The sequence below is a fragment of the Trachemys scripta genome, chromosome 1, assembly GCF_013100865.1.
Source record: "Trachemys scripta elegans isolate TJP31775 chromosome 1, CAS_Tse_1.0, whole genome shotgun sequence".
Lineage (NCBI taxonomy): Eukaryota > Metazoa > Chordata > Testudines > Emydidae > Trachemys > Trachemys scripta.
In genome coordinates this window covers 76,607,933-76,624,653 of record NC_048298.1, presented here as the reverse complement: position 1 = coordinate 76,624,653, position 16,721 = coordinate 76,607,933, and positions in this window count along the sequence as shown.

Genomic DNA, 16,721 nt, shown 5'->3' with positions numbered 1-16,721 from the left:
CCTCTGTTGCAAGGCACTCCATCTATGCGACTTCTGTATAGCCCATGCGGTCCATCTTATCACAACGTATCTCCCAGGGATCCAAAACAGGTTAGCGGACCGCCTCAGCCGATCATACCACATGCACGAATGGGCTTTGAGGCAGGACGTCCTGCATTCAGTCTTCCGGAGGTGGGGTTTTCCCCGGGTGGATCTTTTCGCCAAGGACAACAGGCAATGCCCTCAGTTTTGCTCTTTCCAGAACCTCAGCCTGGGATCGTTGGCAGATGCCTTCGCGATTCCGTGGGGAGGGAGCCTGAGGTATGCCTTCCCTCCATTCCCGCTCATCCACAAGGTCCTCCTCAAGACCCGCAGGGACAAGGCGACAATCATCCTCATCGCCCCGGCGTGGCCACGACAGCATTGGTTCACGACCCTGCTGGAATTGTCCATAGCCGACCCGATTACCCTCCCCCTCCATCGCGACCTAGTCACACAGGACAGGGGTCGCCTGCTCCACCCGAACCTATCGTCGCTACATCTCACGGCGTGGTATCTCTCTGGCTGAACGATGCGGAACACAGGTGCTCTCACCAGGTACAGCAAATTCTCCTTGGTAGTAGGAAGCCCTCCACAAGAGCGACCTACCTGGCCAAATGGAAGAGGTTCTCCCACTGGTGCGAGCCTCAGCACATACAGCCTCTGCAGGCCTCAGTTCCATCGATCCTGGACTACTTACTGCACCTCAAGCATCGGGGGCTCGCCCCTGCCTCGATTAAAGTGCATTTGGCTGCCATATCGGCATTCCATCTGGGGGAGTTGGGAGTGTCAGTGTTCTCCAACCCCACAGTAGCCCGATTCCTCAAGGGGCTGGAGAGGATGTTTCCCTACTCGCGCCCACCGGTCCCTGCGTGGAGTCTGAACCTAGTCCTGACTAAGCTCATGGGGCCTCCCTTTGAACCCCTAGCCGCTTGCTCCCTCATGCACCTCTCGTGGAAGGTGGCGTTTCTCGTGGCCATCACATCGGCCAGGAGGGTATCGGAATTGAGGGCCCTCACTTCAGATCCCCCTTATACAGTTTTCCATAAGGATAAGGTGCAACTGAGGCCACACCCCAAATTCCTTCCAAAAGTGGTCTCGCAGTTTCACATGGGACAGGACATTTTTCTACCGGTGTTCTTCCCTAAGCCCCATGCGGACCCTAGCCACCACAGCCTGCATACCCTCGATGTTCGGAGGGCATTGGCGTTTTATCTGGAGCGGACCAGGTCGTTCCGCAGAACACCTCAGCTGTTTATTTCGTTGCGGAACGTATGAGAGGCCTGCCTATCTTGACACAACGCTTGTCAGCATGGATTGTGCATTGTATACGCACGTGTTATGAGCTCGCCAACGTACCGGCCCCAGAGATCCGGGCTCACTCGACTAGGGCCCAAGCGTCCTCGGCGGCCTTCTTGGCACAGGTTCCTATCCAGGAAATCTGTAAAGCAGCCACCTGGTCGTCCGTGCATACGTTCACAGCCCACTACGTGATCCACCATCAGGCCAGAGAGGACGCAGTGGTTGGACGGGCTGTGCTACAATCAGTTGTACCTTGACTCCTACCCACCTCCAATGGTAAGCTTGTGAGTCACCTAATGTGTAATGGACGTGAACAATCACTCGAAGAAGAAAGAACGGTTACTTACCTTCTGTAACTGTTGTTCTTCAAGATGTGTTGTTCACATCTATTACACTTCCCACTCTCGTTCCCCTCTGTCGGAGTCTCCGGCAAGAAGGAACCCAAGGGGTCGGTTCTGCAGGGATATATATACCCTAGAGCGGGGCGCCGCTCTGGCTGGAGGGGGGGCTCTGCCGACCTGACGGGAGCCGCTAAGGGAAAAAGTTTCCGACATCCGTGCACGCGGCGCGCGCACACCTAATGTGTAATGGACGTGAACACCACATCTCGAAGAACAACAGTTACAGAAGGTAAGTAACCGTTCTTTTGGTGCTCAGGGTGGGGGTGGGGATGTGGGGGGAGCTGGGTATGTGTGGGGGTGCCAGAGTCAGGGCTGGGGTCGTGGGGGAGCGCAGGGGGCTGGGTGTGTGTGAGAGAGGGGTGCAGGGGTCAGGGCAGAGGGCTAGAGGGGATGTGGGGGGTTCAAGAGTCAAGACAGGGAGCTGAGGGTGTGGGCTGGAGTCGTGGGGATGCTCCCAACCCCTTGCCCTGAGCACCGCACGGCAGGGGGCTGGAGGGGATATGCCCTGATTCCACCTTCCTTCCCCAAGGCCCCATCCCCGCCTCTTCTCCGGAGCAGCGAGCACGCTGCAGCTGCAGTCCCTGCTCTGCTGCTCCCCCCCTCTCCAGGACCCTCAGCTGTTTGGCCACAGGGAGGGAGAGGCGGAGGGGCAGGAACCCAATACACTGGGGGAAGAGGTCGGGGAGGAGGGAGCTTGGCTGCTTGTGGAGGCTGCCCTGCAACAGCAGCCAGCAGGACCAAGCTTCTGCGCCCTGCCCCGCAGGAAAGAGCAGTGGGTGGGGGGTGGAGAAGAGGAGGCTGGGCAGGGCAGGATTTTTAATGGCACGCTGCTGCCTTCCAGGGTCCTGGCAGTGGGCTGAGTGGGGCTAGCGGCTGGGGCCCCGGCAGGCAGCAGCGTGCCATTAAAAAAAAATCAGCTCGCAAGCCATCTTTAGCACGCGTGCTGTAGGTTGCCAACCCCTGCTCTAGGGGCTTCTCTAAGCAAGAATTTACCCCTCACAGAAATTCTTCCCTTACCCTCTTCATCTAGGGCTTGCTCTAAAGGGACACTTTCCTGAGCAACAACAGACTCTTTCTGGGACTTACTCACATCCATGATCACCTCTGGCTCATCAGGTGGATTTCTACACAATCCCCTTTCAGGCAAACTGCTAGATTTCATAGTCAAAAGGTAAGAAGCATTCTCGTTCCCTTTGTCACACACAAGCTCAGGAATTTTTTTCCTTCTTGCCACAAACTGTCAGTAGGTAACACAATCAAATCACCTTTATGCTTTCCTTGTGCCCTGGCTAGGATATCACCCTGATTAGACTGAGTTGCTGCATCCTTTTCCAACCACACATTAGCAATAGGCAAAATACATGCACCAGAATTGTCTGGTCTCTGGGATTTTGCTAAGATACTAACTGGATGCAACCGAGTTACAGTACCATTCTCCCTAGCAGACACAAACTTAATTTGCCCTAAACAGCTTTTACCATTGACTTTTACACACTCTATCAAGGCCGGCTCCAGGCACCAGCCCACCAAGCATGTGCTTGGGGTGGCGCCTGGAGGGGGGCGGCACGGCGGGGCGCGTGGGGCCGCGACTGGTCTCGCCGCCCTCCCCGCGGCGCTCCAGCCGGTCGGGGTCAGCGGAGAGCCACGGCGGGCTCGCCGCCCTCCCCCCCAGCGCTCTGGACGCCGGGGGCTCTCCACCCTCCTCCCGGCGCTCTGGCCGCCGGGGAGAGCGGAGAGCCCCGGCCGGGCTCGCCGCCCTCCTCCCGGCGCTCTGGCCGCCAGGGGCTCTCCGCCCTCCCCCAGGTGCTCTGCCTAGGGCGGCAAAAAAGCCAGAGCCGGCCCTGCTCTCTATGAATTTTTCATTACCACTCCCATACGTAGCATTCGCACAATTTCTGCGGCCACCTTCTACTGAACTTACAGTAACAGTATTTACATAAAAGGTGGAAGTCTTGGGGTACATTTGGTTACACCCAGACAACTGCTCAGAGTTATACAACATACCAACATTGTTATAAACTGGAAGTTCAAGAGGATACAGTTTCTGCTGTTCTTCCCTTGCTTTTTTGACTTGGAGCTTAAGTCTGGTCATCTCCTGTTGCATCTGGCGAATCCTCTCCTCAGCAGCCTGTTGTTCCATTTGCCCTCTATGAGCCCTTTCCTCTCTTTTAGCAGCTTCTTTCTTTCTTTCTTTCATCAGCCTCCTTCCCCAGGTGGACCAAGGCTTGCTTCTCTCTCATTCGAATTTCTGCCAGTTTTTGTTCATGTTCAAACTGCAGGCTGTCTCTCAGGGCTTGCAATTTCATTGCTTCTGCAGATGCCTTCTGGTCACTGATCTTTAACCAACAAAACTCTCAATACTAAAATTCAAATTTGGATAGCGTGGGGTTCTGATGCAAAGCTTAATTGACCTGGTTCTGTGGATCTTAGCACAACTATACCTCTGTAATGATGCTGGTTCTGGCGGGACCCAATTGAGAGCGTCAATTCAGGACAAATTGCCTAAAGCAGAGCAGTTACAGCCCAAGGCTCTATGCGCACCAAGGCAAACCAAACCAGCCAAACAGAGGAGACTTTGGTTTTGCCCCACTGGCTAACCATAAGTCAAACAAGCAATTCCCTTAGACACTCCAGTTTCCCAGTATCACCACCAGTGCCACTCGTTATGGGGACAAATGGTTATGAAAACCAATACCCCAGTAAAAGAAAAGAGGTTCTCTTGATCCAAAAGGACCAACCCCCAGACCCAGGTCAATATACAAATCAGATCTTACCCACAAATCACACTGTTGCCAATCCTTTAGAATCTAAAATCTAAAGGTTTATTCATAAAAGGAAAAAGATATAGATGAGAGCTAGAATTGGTTAAATGGAATCAATTACATACAGTAATGGCAAAGTTCTTGGTTCAGGCTTGTAGTGGTGATTGAATAAACTGCAGGTTCAAATCAAGTCTCTTGAGTACATCCACATCTGGGATGGGTCATCAGTCCTTTGTGTAGAGCTTCCGTTTGTAGCAAAGTCCCTCCAGAGGTAAGAAGCAGGATTGAAGATGAGATGGAAATGAAGCATCATCCTTTTATAGTCTTTTCCAGGTGTAAGAAGACCTTTGTTCTTACTGTGGAAAATTACAGCAAAATGGAGTCTGGAGTCACATGGGCAAGTTCCTACATACTTTGCTGAGTCACAAGATGTATCTGCCTTCTCACAATCAACTGAATAGCTGATGGCCCTTAATGGGTCATGAAGCAGGCTAGGCAGAGCTGACACCAACTTGTCTGAGGTATCACCCAGAAGCATAGCATAAGTTTGAAATACAGACAGTATAGAGACAATATTCATAACTGCAACTACAAAAATGATACACATATACAGATAGCATAATCATAACCCGGAAACCATAACCTTGTCTTAGACACCTTATTTGACTCCCTTTATACAAGATGTGGTGCCACTACACGACCTTGGTTGCTACAATGGTCTATACGGTCCCAGATTATGTCAATAACAGCATGGCCCAGAGAAAAGTGAAAAAAAAAAAATCACTAAACCTCTTTAGGCAGGTACTAAACTACAGGTTCATAAACTTCCATTACATGGACAACATGTTAATAGCAAAAGTGCTCTGTCAACTGACTTTCCATTAACTATTGCTAAGGATCTGTGTTGGTCACGGAGATCACGGATTTCTGTGCCTGAGCAGCTCATGCAGCCCCTGGGCCAGGCGCACTGGCCATTGCTGGGGCAGTCTTGCCCCCCTGCCCCCCAGCAGCAAGAGTTTGGGTGTGGGGGTTTCAGGGCTGGTAGTTGGGGTGCAGGGTGGTGCTTACCTGGGTGGGGGGGGGCTCCCCGGAAGGGAGACAGCAACTCCCTTCCCTCAGCTACTAGCTCCATGTGCTGCCTCCGCCTGCAGGCACCGCACCTGCAGCTCCCATGGGCCGCAGTTCCCAGGGTTTGTGGTGGAGTAGAGGCAGCACATGAATCTAGGAGCTGGGTAGGGAACCTGCCCCAGCCCTGCCAACGCCCCCCCCCCACGAGCACCCGCAGTGCCCCCTGGGCCGCGACTCACCTCCCCACTCCGAACATCAGCAGTGACCCTCCCCCCCCAGGCACCCATGGTGCCTCCCTGTGGTGCCCCCACAGGCCGCAACTGTCCCCCCCCACAGAGTATCAGCAGCATCCCCCAAGCTATGACCTCTGCCCCGCAGCACCCACAGAACCCCCATGGGACATCCCCCATAGCGCCACCCTCCGAGCTGCCACCTCCCAAGATTTAGTTAGGGGTATATAGTAAAACTCATGGACAGGTCACGGGCCGTGAATTTTTGTTTACTGCCAGAAATCTGTGTCATGACTTTTACTAAAAATACCCATGACTAAAACATAGCCTTAATATGGCATGAATTACCCCTTCCCAGTTACAGTCACTTAATATCGCTGTGGCAATTACTTAGAGAAAATATTAGGAAAATACTTGTGTAGTTTTTAGCTCTCACAAGTGCAGCAAGTTTTTGTCTTTTGGAAAAAAGTTAATCACATTGTCTGCTTCAGGTCTTTTTACATCTTCCCACCCCTACCTGTACTATTGCTAGTCTATTGTTTTCCCGCACCATGGTTCTTCCCTGCTCTTCCGGCAGCCTCACCTGCTAATCCCATGCACATTCCTTTGGTCTCACATAGCAGGTGGCTCCATCCCTTCTCTGCAGGCTGTCAGCAGTGCTTTCAGACCACAATTTTATAACATAATCAGTGCTCTAAAGAAGGGTATTGAACTTAGAGAAAGCAGAATATCTAGCAATGTATTTAAATAACGAATACTAGAGGACTGAACACTTCGTTGCTTATGTAAGCTAAGCTGTACAACCAGCTAGGCCCTACAACCCCAGTATACACTGGGGGTCGGCAGAGTTGGGGGGACAAGATCCCCAGGGGGCGAAGGGTCTGACCAGAGTGGGAGGGGTGAGAAGTTTCCAGCAGCCTCATTTCCACAAAAAACAGGCCCACAGAATGCCCATTGGGTGCTACAGGCAGAGGAGGTTCTCTGACCCCACCCTCACCCCCCAGTTCTAAACCTAAGCCTCACTCCTGTGCTCAGAATGACTGCTCCAGGCTCCCACAGGCCTCTGTGAGGTCACTGCCTCACTCTTGTATCCAGAGCCTGTATAATCATAACACCATGGGCGGCGCATGACGAGGAGGAGGCTGGGCATGCCTGGACTGTGGCCCTGTCCCGAGGCCCATCCCTGCTTGGCCCCCTCCCCTGAGGCCCCCCGCCCGCTTCTCCTGCCTCTTCACCCAAGGCCCCTCCCTAGGGTTGCCAACTTTCTAATTGCTGAAAACCAAACACCCTGGCCCTGTCCCCTGCCCCGCCTCTTGCCCCTGCTCACTCCTCTCCCCCATCTCCATCACTCACTCTCCCCTCACCCCTTCAGCCCCCTCATCCCCACCAGCCTCCCCACCTCTGCCAGCCCCACCCCCCAGCCTCCTCTTTCCAAGCTCCCGGCCTCAGCCCCTCGGGGCAATTGGGGCATGGTGGGGGAGACTACAAATCAGATTCCTTCAGTAACAGCAATATTTTTTCGTTATGGAACAACTTACTATCAAAACCACCATAATATGTTGCTAAACTGAGCTGTGTACTTGATGGATTCTCCCTGCGCTATTCCCCATAGTACATGTAATATTCCCAGTTACTTAGGACATGTTTTGGAATTGTGGATGTTCAGCACCTCTGAAAATCAAGCCCCTTGAAACCATAGGTTACAGTGAGCAAGGAGGATAAAATGAAGACAGACCAAGCAAACGGGACAGCATGTATAGCTGGGATACTCATCTCCCATCTACGCAACATGTATGTGTCTCCAGTACTCCAGCACAAAGATGACACTTGGTAGGCTATACCAGGACATCTCCAGGACACTCTGGAGGTATAAGCAATAGTTCAGACGCTGCTCACTGAAAATCAGATTTACCACAGTAAACCACGGATCCCCCATTACTTCAGGAGCAAATTTGATTCTTCAGTCGCTCTAGGTAGCATTCTACAATGGTATTATAATCGGGAAACATTTTTTCTAAGTAGTTACTTCTCTAGACTGAGCCAATTATCATGATTTGTTTGGTGCAAACATTGATTCCCTGAATTTTCCTCTAATCTCTTTCATCCTTGAAGATATGGAATCAATTCTCCAACTTTGAAAAGTCACACCAGTTGCACTTTATCCTGCAATGCAAGTATTTGCTCATACTTGTGCCACGGTGATCAGTATCTGTGAGAATTCTTCTGTGAGAGCACTGCCAAAGATGGTGTCAGCTTGGCCTGCTCTTGAAAGGGTTGTGCTTTCCTTAGTTCTTAGGAATTTTGAAGTCTTCCAAATGTTTTCAGTAGCTGTTAGATGTCTGCTTCCCTACCTCAGAGCTCAAGCTTTCGTTGGAACCTTTCTTTATGGTTGTGTGTGCTGATGAATAAGTCAAGTTGAAACACTTCACTTTTTCCACACAATTTCAAAAATATGTTTTAAAAAGAGGTTCACCAGTTTTGTCCAGCTTTAGTAATAACCCTTACCTGATTGTAATGCAGGTTTAAGCTGTTATAAAACCAATCCTGCTAAAACAATTATACTAGGGATCTACTACACTGAGGATCAGGCAAATGCCTATGCCTAATTATTACAGAAGGGAGATTCCAGCATCCTGAACTTTCAGCCTGTGTGGGATTATTTATTTGTTCTTCTCCACTTTCAGCCAGCTGGAAGCTCTCTTCTTCTACTGGACCTCTAAAAGTACCACCCAACGTGTTTTATCAGAAGCCCATCCTGGCCTGCAGGCCTTTGTCCTTTCTTTACCAGAAGTTTCAATCTACTAGTTAGCAGTTCTTTCTTGAGTCTGTTGGTGTTTGAAATAGGATTAAGGTGTCTCTATACTTGACAATAGATCAATAGGTTTTCAAAGACATAAAACAAATAAAGTAAGTTACTTGTTTCAACATCTGAAACATTTCATTTGTCCTCTGATACAATATGGTTAAGTTGCCATTGTTTTTGTATTTTCTGTGTCAAGGGTTCTTTCTTTGAACCATATCACCATTGAAAAATGTATAGCAATATTAAATCCTGTTTACCTGTACTATTCAATGGTTTGAAGCTTTTATGCTTACAAGTAGCTGACAGCCCAGCGCAAAACAATCCAGGCCTTTAGCAGAAGCTGATGGGAACAGAAGATGTGTTGAGAAATGATAGCCCATGGGGAGAGGCAAAGACAGGGAAAAGCTATGGTGAAGGAGGATTGAGTGGTGGAGGAGGTGAAGGAGGATTGAGGAGGTGCTTGAGGAAGAGGGTGACAGCAAGAGTTTTAGTGGGGAAGGGAGATACCAAATTTCAATCCATCTCAAAAAGCCAATTTTTGTAATTCCCAAACTCAGAGTTACATAAAAATGAACAAAATCCTCAGTCCTCACTTGGAAAGTGATAAAACTCCTATCGCCTTTTGGAAAGCTAGAAGCATGAAGTGACCCTAGAAATAAAAACACACAAAGAAGGGAGTAGTCTGCATCCAGATAGAAAAGATCCACACAATAAAGAGACCACAGAAAAAGAAAGTGCACTTTGTATTCATTCTCTTCAATCACTGCAAATCCATGAGGTAGGAGCATTTACTATTTTAAAATATTCTCTCTTCTTTAAGGTAGAAAATAAGATAGGAGACAATTTGATATATTTTAGTCTGAAAAAGGGAGAGAAGCAGCAGGGAGAAGACATGGATTTTTGATGAATCCTCTGTGTATCTGCACATGTGCGGAGAGCAGTGCAGGGCACTTTTTAGGCTAACGACTTAGGCACTCCAATGCTGAGCATTGCAGTGCTTAGCTTTTAAATGCCTACCCGCCCCATGGAATCCATGGTCCTCAATTAGGTATATAGGCTCCATATACAATACATGGGGAGAAATAGGCACCTAAAAGTGGGATCCACAAAAACCAGCAGGTTTAAGCCTGACTTCAGTACTGGGCAAACTGGTTGAAACTATACTAAAGAACAAAATTGTCAGACACATAGATGAACGTAATATGTCGGGGAAGAGTCAACATGTTTTTTGTAAAGGGAAATCATGCCTCACAATGGACTAGAATTCTTTGAGTAGGTCATGTGGACAAGGGGGATCCAGAGGATATAGTGTACTTAGATTTCCAGAAAGCCTTTGACAAGGTCCCTCACCAAAGGCTCTTAAGCAAAGTAAGCTGTCATGGGATAAGAGGGAAGGTCCTCTCATGGATTAGTAACTGGTTAAAAGATAGGAAACAAAGGGTAGGAGTAAATGGTCAGTTTTCAGAATGGAGAGAGGTAAATAGTGGTCTCTCCCAGGAGTCTGTACTGGGACCAGTACTGTTCAACATATTCATAAATGATCTGGAAAAAGGGGTAAACAGTGAGGTGGCAAAATTTGCAGATGATACAAAACTACTCAAGATAGTTAAGTCCCAGGAAGAATGCGAAGGGCTACAAAACGATCTCACAAAACTGGGTGACCTGCAACAAAATGGCAGATGGAATTCAGTGTTGATAAGTGCAAAGTAATGCACATTGGAAAACATAATCCCAACTATACATATAAAATCATTGGGTCTAAACCACTCAAAAAAAGGGATCTTGGAGTCATTGTGGAGAGCTCTCTGAAAACATCTACTCAATGTGCAGCGGCAGTCAAAAAAGCAAACAGAATGTTGGGAATCATTAAGAAAGGGATAGATAATAAGAAAGAAGATATCATATTGCCTCTATATAAATCCATGGTACGCCGACATCTTGAATACTGTGTGTAGATGGGGTCACCTCATCTCAAAAAAGATATATTTGAATTGGAAAAGGTTCAGAAAAGGGCAACAAAAATGATTAGGGGTATGGAACAGCTTCTGTATGAGGAGAGATTAATAAGACTGGGACTTTTCATCTTGGAAAAGAAATGACTAAGGGGGATTTGATTGAGGTCTAGAAAATCATGACTGGTGTGGAGAAAGTAAATAAGGAAGTACTATTTACTCCTTCTCATAACAAGAACACGTCACCAAATAAAATTAATAGGCAGCAGCTTAAAAACCAAACAAAAGGAAGTATTTCTTCACACAACGCACAAACAACATGTAGAGCTCTTCACCGGAGGATGTTGTGTGGTTCAAAAGAGAACTAGATAAATTCATGGAGGATAGGTCCATCAATGGCTATTAGGCAGGAGGAGCAGGGATGGTGGGAATGAGTGACAGGGGATGGATCACTTGATGATTACCTGTTCTGTTCATTCTCTCTTGGGCACCTGGCACCTTGGCCACTGTTGGAAGACAGGATACTGGCTGTATGGACCTTTGGTCTGATCCAGTATGGATGTTCTTATGTTCTAAACTAGTTGACAGCAGAAGCTGAGGAGAGGGGTGTGGCCTAAGCCCCATCCTTCTGCTGGAGTTAGACCCCTAAACCATTTCTTCTAAGAAAGACCCACACAAAAAGCCAGGGAAAAGGGGAAATCCCATATAATCTTTATTCCACTCATTAGGATACTTGCTCACATCAATTCATCACCACCCCAGTGTGGAGCAGGGATTTTAATTTGGGTCTCCCACCTCTCAGGTGAGTGCCTTAACCACTAGACTACAGAGCTATTTTTCACTCCTTGTCTGGCCCAATAGATATTTAATTATTTATAGAAAGTGGAATAGCTTCAACAGGAGAGACTGAGAAAGATCCACAACAGAATATTCTCCAAAGCAGTGGTTAGAGACAGTCCTATAGGCTCAGCAACTGAACAATGCAAGCCTAGGGTTTGTCTGCTGGGATAGTTGTCTCTCAGAGCCTGTGCCACTTTGTATCTAGATTACAGACTCTCTGGATGCTGAGGATGTGAGAAACTATTGACTAAGACTGGAACTACTGCTGGCCAGGAAGATTTCTGGACTGCTTCTGCTGAGGAGTTTGGAGGAGAAATGTAGGACTGTCATTCCCCTCTGGCTCTGATGAGTCCAGATGACACACATGCACAGACTGAGAAGTAATCTCTGTGATGAGATGAGAGGCAAGTTTGTATGCGTATGGGTTAATGTGCCAAGGCACACTTTGCAGTGAAACTTATGTAATAACAACCAAAATGGGTAAATCTATGTGGGAATACTGCATAATAGTTGTTTAAGAAAAGTTTTCACAATTATTTCAAAGAATGATTGAAGATATATATATTATATAAAATGTTATTCCATAAGAAATTGTATGGTACTCTGACAGTTTAACTCTGGGTAATACTTTTTTCCAAGTCTGAAAAGACTGAGGTTTGGCCTCTGGTTAAGCAGAGAAGCAGGCTGAAGTGCAGGAAATGGGGAGTTTATTAATTATACATATTACCGTATCCTCACAACCCATTACAACAACACTCCTGTTTGCCTTTCCTCAGTCAATATTCAAACAACTAAGCAGAAGATGAGTACACCATCCAACAGTTTCCCTCAAGTAGTAGTTGCTGTATTAAGATGTTCTCTTTTTATAGCACAATATAAAGAAACTAAATACAGCTGTTTAGGATTCTTCACAGCCATAAAGTCATTGCAGGCTTCATCAGTCACATGGCTGTTTCTCCAAACACTGAATACTTACAGAACTACTGAAGGTCTCTTTTCCCTATTTAAGAGCCCACCATATACACAGCTCAAAAAGTTTTACAACACTGTTACCTCCCTTGGCTCTCCATGAAAGTCATTATATTTGACTTTCTATCATAAGCAGTCTTCAGATAGGACAGCATTTCCCTAATACAAGGGGACAAGGGCTGTGCCTTTGAAGGCAGCTAAGTAACCATCACACTGGGTAGCTGTACATTTCTATTGAAAGCATCATGCCATACTGGATAGTCAGAACTAAATCAGTATGTAAAATTTCTGCCTTGAGGAAACAAATATATAAAGGGTGACTCAGTCTCTGCTACAGGCAGATACAATCTTTACAGTATTACACTGTTTCATGGAGAATACTAGGGACCCAAGTTTAGGGTAATACAGTTTCCCACATTGCCACAGTGCTCTCTAGCTGGGCCAGCTGCAAGAGTTAAATAGACAGTTCTTTAAAAGGACAGAGGAATGTGTGAAATGTAATTAGGCTTCAGGGTGAGGGTTTTTTAATTAAACAGCATATTCTTGTTTAATGTTACATTTCTTGGGCAAGAGTAAATTCCAGTAATTCCCAAATCATGGGAAAAATGGATTATGTTATACAAACTTTGTGAAGCTGATAAAACAAGTTATTTGATAAATATATTTGCAATTTATTTACCCATCACTGCAAGATGGTTGTATAATGAAAAGGCTATAAAAAAACCTGTCTCAAATTATTCAGTGGATATTATTCCATCATCTTCAGTAAATTCACACAAATTTTATTTTGCGTTTTACAGTTTTATCTCTATGAATAAGTGTCTTTAAATAAAACTGAACATTAATATTTGAGTTCTAGACTCTAAAATGATGTTAAGCCATCTGGCTTTAGATTTGAGAACAGAGCTCTCTGAATCATCCCTGAATGTATTGAATAAGTACTGGGAGCAGAACAGCTGAGATCTGGGGAGGGACCTGAATTTTTTAAGGCTCATCTTCAAACCCTTTATAACTTGAGTTTTCTTCATGCTTAAGCCCAGTTTAAATTTAACTGTGACAAGATCAGGTTCTAACATAGATTGGATGAGCAACATAGAATGGTCAAACTATGTTAGAACTATATTTAAAAATCATGTTCTACCCTTCTGATGGATTTACAATTTACCTGGGATGGGACCTGCTTTTTGAATACATTTCTAACCACTTCCATATTGGCCAATCAAACCATCTTAGAATCTGCTTTTGACCACAACAGAATTTAAGCCATGCCTAGACATGGTTGTAGATCTGAAATATCCACCATTTCATAGGACAAGATGCAAATGAAACAGTTTTGAGAAGGAGGGGATTTTTCACATTTACTTACCCATCTCTTTCCAAACTGTCCTCTATTTATTTGTTCATCCTCTGACAGCCTACTGTGGACCCCAAACATATATAGAAGTAATGTGAAAGCAGGCAACGGAATGGAGGAAGCATTCAACAGCTATGTGTACTTCTCAGCTTAGGAGGTCTTGAACCAAGGCCAATCACAGGCCTCATTAAAGTCAAACACTTCTCAGCTGCTGGCCACCTGGAAAGCTAACTATCTGTGCATGTGCTTCCCAGGCAGTGGTATGAGTGTGGCCAAACCTACGCACTGGGAGAGTTCACATCTCCCTCCTATCCCCCTTGTCACCTCTAGTCTGGGATAATCTGTTTCCCATAGGCCCTGTTCTTGTATGGGAAGGCTGTCAGATAAGAGAAAGGGACAGATTAAGAGAGAGAAAGATTAAATGGAGGAAGCAATGGAGCTAGAGAAGTAGATAATGGAAGATTTGGGAATAAGGATGGAGAGAGTTAAGGCTGGGGGAGGGATAGAGGGACAATGAAGAGACAATACCTAAATTTGTTACTCCTTTTGGAATCAGTGTCCCCCTTTGTCCTACATTTTGTGGGCCTAAGTCCCTCACTGCAGTATTGGGATATTAAAATAACCTCAGTAATTTATTTCAGTTTTTTGGCCTGTTTAAATGGTGCTTTACATAAATACTCTGCATCTGGTGGAAGGGCAAGAAAAGCTTAGCTCAGATGCATCATTTAGTCTTTCTTTCTTACTTTTTAAACCAAGATTTCCATCTTGGCTGACTGAGTGACTAGGAGGTAAAGTGACTTGTTATGATCCCACTGTCAGACTGAGCAATTTAAAAGTGCTAAATCCTTTCCAAAGCTAATTGATTTGGCCATGGGCAGCTGGTGAACCCTCCATTTGGGGAGGCTAGCCCCCGCCCCACCCCTCCTGCCCAAGGTCCCGCCTCTATCCTGCCCCCCTGTTGCCCGCCAGAGACAGAATATCCCTGAGACCCCCACCGTGGCCCAAGCCCAGGCCCCAGGCCACCCCTGGCCACCAGTCAACCTGAGCCCAGCCCCTGCTGACTTCAGGGGAGCGGCGGAGTGAGCGCGCGGCCTCTGGGTGGGGTGTGGACAGGGCCACTGCCTGGGTTTGGGGAGGCTTAGCCTCCCCTGGCCTATTATACCTTCCACCCATGGATTTGGCCATAGCACAAAGTGTTCTGCTATTTGTGTGACCAATATGTGACAGGCTGTGAATCAGAAGCTGAAATAGCAGAGACTAGCAGAGGAGATTTTTCCAAGTGTCATATTTCCTTGTGGTCCACTGCAGTGTAGAAAGCATGAACAACACTCAACCCTTCATTCTTCAAACAGGGAACGGTGAACTTGTTTCACCTAATTCTGACTCTACTCAGATATTGTGGATTCAATATCTTGAGTCAAATTTAGATAGTTTTGAGTTTCCATTCCAAACTCAACTGAATAAAGTGCATGCAGACGGTAAAACAACTAGAAAGACTGAAAAAGGAGAGGGGAGAGAGAGAAAAAGGAGTCACAATGTACAGAAATCTATCTACTGACTTCCAAGAAACAAGAAGGGTTTGAACTTCTTGAGCTGACTAATTCCTTGTTGGAAGGAAAATGAGAGAATGTAGGGCTTGTCTAGATGAGGAATTTGATCAGAATAATTTTTGAAGAATAAATTATTTTGCTATAAGTATTCTGGAATAGCTCCCCGTGTGGACACTTTATTCTGGAATAAGTCACTTTATTTCAGAACAATTAGGGAGATCACAAAGCACACTAATTATTCCATAATAAAGTGACTTTTATTTTGGAATGGAATGTCCACACAGGATGAACAGAATGTCCCAATCAGGATGGGTTTCATCCACAGAGGACCTCCCTGAGAGCAGATTTGACCAATTGCGGGGGAGTTCTGGGGCGGGGTGACCTGAATGGAAGTGGGTCGTGTGACCACTCCAAGAGCTCCCCCTACTGCCCACTACCAATCAGAGCACAGCACCACCCCCAGAAGTCCCAGCGCCACGCAGAAGAGGCCATTTCATTCCAAGAATACATGTTTTGAAATCGTGGAAAGGCTGAGAGGAAACATGGACTCCTTCACCACCCCTGTGAGAACTTTGGACTTTATTTTAGCTCCGAGGGCCTTCAACCGCCTGCGGAGAAAGCACTACATCAGCGACAGTTCCAAGGAGGAGGAGGGAGCGGCCATTGGGAGCCCTTTGGCCCAGCCGTTGATGGATACACCGGAACCCAACCCCGAAACCCAACCGCTCGTGAGGAAGACCGACAAGCATGACGGCCTCTCGTCGTCCACCCCTCGAGGAGGAAAGTGACCATAGTGGGCAAGGTGAACGGAAAAGACGTCGCTCAGGTAAATGAACGATTAAGAAGTGATGATTGAGGATGGGATGTAATGGGGTTAGGAACTGACCTGGGGGTGCGTAAATCTAAAAAACAAGCAGTGGGAGCTTACAGTTGTTTCTTCTCTGAAAATTTCTCGACAGCTCAACGATGCCTTTCTAGAGGACCCAGAGGCCCTAGGCAGCATTGTATCAGACAGCGAAGACAAATGGGGCCCGCTTTGTTTTTGCTCAACGCCGGTACAAATCATTGACGAGGATGCTGAGGATGATGTCTATGTGGATTTAAGGAGGAGGCTTGGCATGGAATTAACTGAGGCAGTGCCATGCTGTGAGCATAAAAAAGTCATGCGATCTATTGTACGTGTTGCTGTTTACGCTGTCCTTAATCGCTGCCTTAGGGAAAAGCTTTTCGAAGATTGTGAGGACTGTGTCATAGACCAGCACCATGATTGTGTGAGTTGGACTTTGGAGGATATAAACTGCAAGCTCCGGGACCTGTGCGCTGAGCTGTGTTTGGAAAGCTCATTAAACGCTGTTATTGCCATAGGTTATGCTTTGCAGTATCTGTGCCTAACCTAAGAAAATTTAGCACAAGGGGTGACCTTGGTAAATGCTGTGCAATTCGGTGGAGACACAGATAGTGTTTTAAAGAAA